This window comes from Callorhinchus milii, unplaced genomic scaffold (genome assembly GCF_018977255.1).
Source record: "Callorhinchus milii isolate IMCB2004 unplaced genomic scaffold, IMCB_Cmil_1.0 Scaffold23, whole genome shotgun sequence".
NCBI classification, from domain to species: domain Eukaryota; kingdom Metazoa; phylum Chordata; class Chondrichthyes; order Chimaeriformes; family Callorhinchidae; genus Callorhinchus; species Callorhinchus milii.
In genome coordinates this window covers 3,897,748-3,907,921 of record NW_024704764.1, presented here as the reverse complement: position 1 = coordinate 3,907,921, position 10,174 = coordinate 3,897,748, and positions in this window count along the sequence as shown.

Sequence of the window (10,174 nt, the reverse complement as noted above, 5' to 3'; positions counted from 1 at the left end):
GATCCTGGTCCTCACCTTCAAAGCCCTCCATGGTCTTGCTCCCTCCTGCCTCTGCGACCTCCTAGCCTAACCCCCTACCATAAAACCAAAATGTGTGTGTGTGAGTGTAAAAGCCACAGTGTGTGAGTGTGAGAGCCACAGTGTGACTGTGAAAGCCACAGTTTGTGTGTGAGTGTGAAAGCCCGTCGAGTTTGCTTCTCAGGGCAAATCCCACCGCCCTGCGCTATCCCATTACCCCTTCAAACCTCTAGCCTACATACACCTGCATTTCCCTCTTCAAATCCACAACAGACTCTCACACCTGACTGGGCAACTCTCTTATTATTGTAATATTATCTTGTAATATACTGTTGCAATCCAATATTATTGTCATATGCACACATGGCTCGCCCACAAAATATACTGTTAATTCACTTTACAGTATATCCTGTGAAGCCCTTTGATACTCTCGAAGACATGATAAGGCACTATATCAAATGCAAAGATTATTATTATTATTTATTAATAATGAAAATTCACTTTGCTCATACAACACATTTGCAGTGAGGCTTATTAATTTCAATGATTTAAATGAAAAATCTACTTGTAAGGACATTTTTTNCACAATTGGAATTTTGTTTGCTGAAAGTTTGTTTGCCACAGATACGAAGAGGTTGTAATATATTTAAGGGTTTCACTGTAAACTGTAGTGACTGTGTATTTTGTAGGTGAACTTGGCCGCTAATTTGTGCCCAGCAACATCTCGGCAAACAGCCGTGAAGTGACTGAGTGACTTAATCTGGGGTTTCATCGGCCAGGACACGTGGGAGAGAAAATCTCTTCTCTTTTCAAATAACGTCCATCTCTCTTCCATCATTTATTTAACATCCACCTGAACAGACAGACAGGACCTCGGGTTTACCGTCTCGATCGAAGACGGTCCCTCTGCCCAGCACTGTATTTGTAGCCTCAGTCTCTGACGTGGGGTTTGAACCCACAACCTTCTGACTCAGAAGCAAGTTGATTGCAGTGTTGGTACCTGTGAGTTTTTCTGGTGTCGTGGTTGCCAATAGCGTTTGGTGTTAGCTTGATTTGAATATGCCACGTACAGATGTCAAAGAGTGTAAAATATTCAATGCTCAGCCAACAGTAAGATGGCCTCAGCGTAGAGTTACATAGTTACATGGTGCGTCACTGCATGGAAACAGGCCATAGCCTGATGCGATGATAGCGCTCTCGCCTCTGAGTCAGAAGGTTGTGGGTTTAAGCCCACATCAGGACATAGAATCACAGTCTAAGCTGATTCTCCAGTGCAGTGCTGGGGGGTGTGTTGCATTGTCAGAGGTGCCATGAGACATTAAACTGAGGTCCCGTCTGCCTATTCAGGTGGATGTTAAAGAAACCGCGACTCAAAAAGAAAAGGGAGTTTCTCCTGGTGTCCTGGCCAACAAATCCCCCAACAAATAATAAATCGGTCACTCACTCCAATGCTGTTTGGGGGACGCTGCTGTGTGCAATTGGCTGTGCGTTTCACCCACAAAATATCCAGTCAATTCACTTTACAGTATGTTCTGTGAAGCGCTTTGAGACGTCTCGCAAACTGTTTCCACTGTGGGTGGGTCAGTAAACAGGGTTCAGATAATTGGCGAAAGAACCCAAGGGGAGTTGAGGAGAATCTTTTTACTTTTCAGAGAGTTGTTACTGTCTGGAATGCGTTGCCTAAAAGGGTGGAATTCAATAACAAATTTCAAAAGGGAATTAGAGAGGTAGTTGAAAAGCAAACAATTGCAAGGTTATGGAGGAAAGAGCAGGGGAGTGAGATTGATGGGATAGCTCTTCCAAAGAGCCAGCACAGGCATGATGTGCCGAATGGCCTCCTTCTGTGCTGTAATATTCTATGATTCTATGATATATCAAATGCAAGGATTATTGTTATTATTATTATTATTATTATTGATCGGCAGCATTGGGGAACATTGCAGCCACAGATAGTTTGATTCTAATAAGAAAAGTAAGAAAATAGCAGAAGGTAAAGTTGTAATTAGAAATCTCCAATTTACTTGTTGTCCAGTTGTTGATATTCAGAGATAACCTGTTGTGCACAGAATAGAAAGAACCATTTTTTTTCTTTCTCTCCTCACTGTTACTTCATCTCACTGTAATATGCTCACTCCACCTCACCGAGCCAGTCCAGAACCTTGGCTTCTTGTTTGACCCTCAACTATCCTTTCTACCCCATATCCGTACCATGACCCACTCTGCCTTCCCCACCTCCGCACATCGCCCGGCTCCGTCACAGTCACAGTCAGAATGGTGAGCCCCTCATACACGCATTCATAGTATCCAGGCTGGACTATGCAAACTCCCTGCTTGTCGGTCTCCCCAAATCTTCATTTCACAGGCTGCAGATCACCCAGAACTCCACAGCCCGTGGCCTCTCCCGCACCAGGCTCCGCAACTCTATCACCCCTATCCTTCCCCGACTCCACTGGCGTCCCAGCACAGAGGATACAGTTCAAGATCCTGGTCCTCACCTTCAAAGCCCTCCATAGTCTTGCTCCCCCCCACCTCTGCAACCTCCTAAACCCCTACTATCCTACCCGCTCCCTCCACTCAGCAGGCTCTGGTCTGCTTCATGTCCCCCGCCTCCCCCGCCCCACCATTGGCAGGTGCGCCTTCAGCCACTCTGCCCCACCCTCTGGAACTCCATCCCACAATCCCTCCACCTCGCCCCTTCTCTTGCCTCCTTCGAGACTTGTCTCAAGGCCCTCCTCTTCAACTGTGCTTTCAATCACCCTCCTTCCCCCCCTGCCCTCCACCCTCCCCCACCCCGACCCCCAGCTCGGGTCCAAAACACTGGCTGTCCAGCGCCTTGGGACGTCCTCCCGATGTGAAAGGCACTTTACACATGTCATTTTGTTGTTGTTGTATAATCCACTCAGAAAATCATTTCACGTGTTGAATTACAAGCGCTGTGATGGGGGGAGCGCTGTACAGGGAACGCTGAATTATCGGAGACGCTGTCCTTCATATGAAACCCTGAAGCGAGATCCCAGCTGTGCTGATCAGAGGGCTATTGAAGATTCTGCGGCGCTATTTGAATCAAAAAGAAAATATCTCTTCACCGAGTCCTGGCTGACAATCCCCCCGATAAAATCAGTTGTTTGTTTTTCGCTCTTTACTGTGCGCAAATTAGCTGCTGTGTTTGCCTACAAATTGCAGTCACTACGCTTTATAGTGAAACCCTCCAAAGCGCTTTAAGACGTCTTCCTGACCTGAAAGGTTGTGTGTCAAATGGAAGATTTATTACTTATTATTACATCCTGAACAGTACTTTAGGATGCACCAGATCAGCAGAACAAGTGGACCTAGATTTTGAGTTGTAAATGGGCAATCAGACACCAGGAAGTGTTTCTTTCCTCAGAGGGGTACGCAGGTGGCCAGGAAAGGTTGTTGAGGCCAGGAAACTGAACTTGCTCTGGAGGATGAGATCAGTTGCTCTGAAGGGAGGGCGAGGGTCTGAGGCTGTATTTGCAGTGTATAAAAGCTTGTATTCATTCCCACTGAGACCTCCCGCCCACTCCCAGATCCTGATGCTGTTTACAGACACAGCACAGGGGGAGAGACACACACAGAGCACAGGGGGAGAGACACACACACACAGCACAGGGGGAGAGACACACACACACAGCACAGGGGGAGACACACACAGCACAGGGGGAGAGACACACACACACAGCACAGGGGGAGAGACACACACACACAGCACAGGGGGAGAGACACACACACAGAGCACAGGGAGAGAGCCACACACAGAGCACAGGGAGAGAGAGACACATACACAGAGCACAGGGAGAGAGAGACACATACAGAGCATAGGAGAGACACAGAGAGAGCACAGGGGGAAAGAGACACATACAGAGCACAACAACAACAACAAGATCACATTTGTATAGCGTCTTTCACGTTGGGAGGACGTCCCAAGGCGCCGGACAGTGTACAGCATTTCAGACCCGAGCTGCGGTCAGGGGGGGAGAAGGGAGGGGGGTGGCCGATGGCATGGTTGAAGAGGAGGGTTTTGAGGCGGGACTTGAAGGAGGCTAAGGAGGGGCCGAGGCGGAGTGATTCAGGGATGGAATTCCAGAGGTTGGAGGCAGAGTGGCTGAAGGCTCTCCCGCCAATGGTGAGTCGGGGGATGTGGAGCAGGCCAGAGCCGGCTGAACGGAGGGAACAGGTGGGTCGGTAGGGGGTTAGGAGGTCGCAGAGGTAGGATGGGGCGAGGCCATGGAGGGCTTTGTATGTGAGGACCAGGATCTTGAACTGGATCCTCTGAAGGATAGGGAGCCAGTGGAGTTGGGGAGATGGTGTCACGGAGTTTGGTGCGGGAGAGGACATGGGCTGCAGAGTTAGTTCTGGATTATCTGCAGCCTGTGGAGGGAGGAGTTGGGAAGGTCGACAAGCAGTGTATTTGCATAGTCGAGCCTGGAGGTGATGAAGGCATAAACAAGAGATTCAGCGGCCTGAGGGGTAAGGTGGTGGCGGAGTCGGGCAATGTTACGGAGGTGAGGGAAGGCAGAGCGGGTCAGGCTTGGATGTGGGGAAGAAAAGGCAGTTGAGGGTCAAACAAGACACCCAGGGCCCTGACTGGCAGTGAGTTGAAATGTGCAACCATGGAGATTGACGCTGCCAGAGCCTGAGGTGCTGAGGCGCTGGCGCGAACCAATCAGGAGGGCCTCAGTCTTGTTCACATTCAACTGTAGGCAATTTGCCCTCATCCAGGACTTGATGTGTGACAGGCAGTCTGTCAGGACAGCAGTGGTCCTGGAGTTGAGGGTGGAGGCAGAAAGATGGAGTTCGGTGTCATCTGTATACATATGGAAGTTGACCCCATGTCTGCGGATGATGTCACCAAGAGGGAGCATATAGATATTAAAGAGGAGAGGGCCAAGGACAGAGCCCTGGGGGACGCCAGACGTCACAGTGCGGGGGCTGGAGGAGAAACTGTTAGAGGCAACAAAGTGGAGTTGGTGAGAGAGATAGAAATCGAACCAGGCAAGGGCAGGTCCGCGAAGATTAAGTAAAGAGGAGAGGAGGTGTATGAGGATGGAGTGGTCGACAGTGGAAGGCGACAGAGAGGTCGGGAGGACAAGGAGGCAGAGGGAGCCCTGATCACAGATGTTTAGAATGTCATTAGTGACTTTGACCCGGGCTGTCTCTGTGCTATGGGCAGCGCGGAAGCGGATTGGAGGGGTTCAAAGAGGGAATGGCGAGAAAGAAAGGAGCGGAGCTGGAACGCGATGGCTCATTCCAGGACCTTGGAGAGGAATGGGAGGTTAGAGATGGGGCGGTAGCTGGAGAGAAGGGATGGGTCCAGGGAAGGTTTTTTCAGGATGGGGGTGATGACGGCTGTTTCTGGGGGGTGAGAACTGAACCGGTGGACAAGGAGAGGTTGATAATGTCGGACAGGAAATGGGCAGAGGTGGCTGAACGTATCCCCTCGATTTGGGATTTGGAGCATAGAGGTAAAGATACACACACAGAGCACAGGGGAGAGACAGACACACAGAGCACAGGGGGAGAGACACACAGAGAGCACGGGAGGAGAGAAAACACACAGAGCACAGGGGAGGGGAGAGACAGACACACAGAGCACAGGGGGAGAGACACACAGAGAGCACGGGAGGAGAGAAAACACACAGAGCACAGGGGAGGGGAGAGACACACACAGAGCACAGGGGGCGAGACACACAGAGAGCACAGGGGGAGAGACACACAGAGAGCACAGGGGGCGAGACACACACAGAGCACAGGGGGAGAGACACACACAGAGCACTGGGGGCGAGACACACAGAGCACAGGGGGAGCACAGAGCAGCCTGACAACCCCTCCCCATAAACAGTCACTCACTTCATGGCTGTTTGTGTGTTGTCGCAGAGAACAAATTGGCTGCTATATTTATAATAATAATAATAATCCTTGTATTTGATACAGCGCTTTATCACGTCTTCGAGACGTCTCGAAGCGCTTCACAGGATACAGCGTAAAGTGAATTGACTGTATAATTTGTGGGTGAAACGCAGCAGCCAATTGCACACAGCAGCGTCCCACAAACAGTCGTGGATTGAGTGGCCAAATTATTATTTTTTTAAGAGATTATTACCCCCGGAAAAGTGATCTGTCAATGGATTAACAACCGGGTTCCCACTTACTGCTGGTAAACAGAGGCGTGTGGAGTAAAGAAACTTCCCCAAGGTTTCGCCCCGACTGCAAATCAAACCCAGGTCTCTCGCTAGCGAGGCAAGTGCTCTAACCACTGAGCTGTAGGACTCCAGGTACTTGCCTACATAATACAATCATTGCACTTCACAGTAAATCCTGTGTAATAGTTTGTGGTATCTCGCTGACGTGATGAGGCCATATCAAATGCAAGGATTATGATATTATTATAAACATAATTTTCAAGAAATTCACTTGATCGCACAAAGCATTTTAAAGCGCTCCAAGACACTGCCCCAAGTCAAGGCCGCTGTAAAAAGCCAAGTTGTTGTTGTAAAACTGTGGCTAAGCCCCCGGGAGACAGAGTGGGTTTCACAGCGGGCACATGTATTTGCCAAGGCCCCTCACATGAGGACCTGGATTGAGCAGCTGGTGCTCAGTCAGCCTGGTTCATGGCATTGGACTTGGACCTGGAGAACATCAAGGTGGCTGGCAGGTCACAAACTGTCCTGTAAAGGTCCTCCCATCACATTGATGGCAGATGCCCATCAGATAGCCGATGAGGAAACTCTGAGGCTTGGGGTGGCAACTGCCGGACCTGGAGTCCGAGTTTGTGACAGACGGTGACTATGTTCTCACATATTTCATGCTGAGATGTAGATCTCAGATAGAGACAGCCAGAGACAAGATGAGAGAGAGATTCAGCCACACAGGCTTTCCTGGCATCTGTTACAGGTGTGAACCAGTGTCTGGAAGGAGTCTGTCTGGTGGCTGTACTCTAGAGAGGAACTGTTGCCAACAACTACTGCTTAGCCTGAGCTGTGGTGCGGGGGCTGACATACTTTCCTTTTTATAACCAAGTTTCCTTCTCAGTTGGAATAGTAATTGCTATTTTTCATAAGTTAATTGCAATGTTTTAACTTGAAGGCCCGTCTGCAAACGTACCTCTCTGACCACTCCACTCTCATCTGCACAGCATTGCGAAGCACTTTGTGATGTAAGCAATAATAATTCATAAAAATCCTTGCATTTAATATAATTAGATCGTACTTAATAATTTAATATAATAAATTATAAAGTTTGAGATAATTATTATTATATTAAATGGCTGTTTGTGGGACACTACTGTGCGCAATTGGCTACTACGTTTCACCCACAAAATACACAATCAATTCACTTTACAGTACATCCTGTGAAGTGCTTTGAGCGATCTCAACGATGTGATAAGGTGCTGTATCAAATGCAAGGATTATTATTATTTGATACTACACTTTTCACTCTGGAAGACCGTCTAAAACGCTTCACAGAATTTTTGCTGTAAAGTGTAGTGACTGCTTTACAGGTGACCGTGGCAGGCAATTTGCGCACAGCAATATCCCACAAACAGCCATGAAGTGACTGATTGAAACTCCCTTCTCTATTGGTGAGCAATGGTCAAGCTTCCCAGCTCTTATTCCTCATGTTTGTTTGGCATTGCCCCAAACACTGCTGGATTATCATATTTAAATCATATTTCTCTATACACCAACCCCCAGCTCCACATCAAAAGGACAACACACCCACTGCACACAGACAGTATAGGACGAAAGTGAGGAAGTTCAAGTCAAGAAGAAATAACGTAGAAAATTCCAACAGATTCCAAAAGTGGAAAAAAAGTCTGTTTGCTGAGCCTCACACTGCGCTCTCTCTCACTCCAACAAAACCTTCCCAACTGCCAGTGAGCGCGAACCACTGAGCCACTGAACTCTCGGTGTACAAATGAAGCAATATTTAACTTTTCATAACCTTCCACATATCAGGACCGAGAGGTCCGAACACAACGAACAGACACTTCACAAATCCTGAACCCGCACACACCCCAACTACACACACACACACTCCCCAACTACACACACACACACTCCCCAACTACACACACACACACTCCCAACTACACACACACACACTCCCAACTACACACACACACACACCCCAACTACACACACACACACTCCCCAACTACACACACACACACTCCCCAACTACACACACACACACTCCCAACTACACACACACACACTCCCCAACAACACACACACACTCCCCAACTACACACACACACACTCCCCAACTACACACACACACACACCCCAACTACACACACACACACTCCCCAACTACACACACACACACTCCCCAACTACACACACACACACTCCCCAACTACACACACACACACTCCCCAACTACACACACACACACACTCCCCAACTACACACACACACACTCCCCAACTACACACACACACACTCCCCAACTACACACACACACACTCCCCAACTACACACACACACTCCCAACTACACACACACACACTCCCCAACTACACACACACACACTCCCCAACTACACACACACACACTCCCAACTACACACACACACTCCCCAACTACACACACACACACTCCCCAACTACACACACACACTCCCCAACTACACACACACACACTCCCCAACTACACACACACACTCCCCAACTACACACACACACACTCCCAACTACACACACACACTCCCCAACTACACACACACACACTCCCAACTACACACACACACTCCCCAACTACACACACACACACTCCCCAACTACACACACACACTCCCAACTACACACACTCCCCAACTACACACACACACACTCCCCAACTACACACACACACACTCCCCAACTACACACACACACACCCCAACTACACACACACACTCCCCAACTACACACACACACTCCCCAACTACACACACACATCCCCAACTACACACACACACTCCCAACTACACACACACACTCCCCAACTACACACACACACACCCCAACTACACACACACACACACTCCCCAACTACACACACACACTCCCCAACTACACACACACACTCCCCAACTACACACACACACTCCCCAACTACACACACACACACTCCCCAACTACACACACACACACACACCCCAACTACACACACACACACACACACCCCAACTACACACACACACACACACCCCAACTACACACACACACACACTCCCCAACTACACACACACACACTCCCCAACTACACACACACACACACACTCCCCAACTACACACACACACACCCCAACTACACACACACACACTCCCCAACTACACACACACACACTCCCCAACTACACACACACACACTCCCCAACTACACACACACACACTCCCAACTACACACACACACACCCCAACTACACACACACACACTCCCAACTACACACACACACACACTCCCCAACTACACACACACACTCCCAACTACACACACACACACTCCCCAACTACACACACACACTCCCCAACTACACACACACACTCCCCAACTACACACACACTCCCCAACTACACACACACACTCCCAACACACACTCCCAACACACACACACACTCCCAACACACACACACACTCCCAACTACACACACACACTCCCAACTACACACACACACTCCCAACTACACACACACACTCCCCAACTACACACACACACACTCCCCAACGACACACACACACTCCCCAACGACACACACACACTCCCCAACACACACACACACTCCTCAACCACACACACACACTCCACAACTTCACACACACACTCCCAACTACACACACACACTCCCAACTACACACACACACTCCCCAACTACACACACACTCCCAACTACACATTCCCCAACTACACACACACACTCCCAACTACACACACACACTCCCCAACCACATCCACACTCCCCAACTACACACACACACTCCCAACTACACACACACACTCCCCAACAACACACACACACTCCCCAACTACACACAAACACACTCCACAAATACACACACACTCACTCCACAACTACACACACACACTCCCCAACTACACACACACTCTCCAACTACACACAAACACACTCCACAAATACACACACACTCAC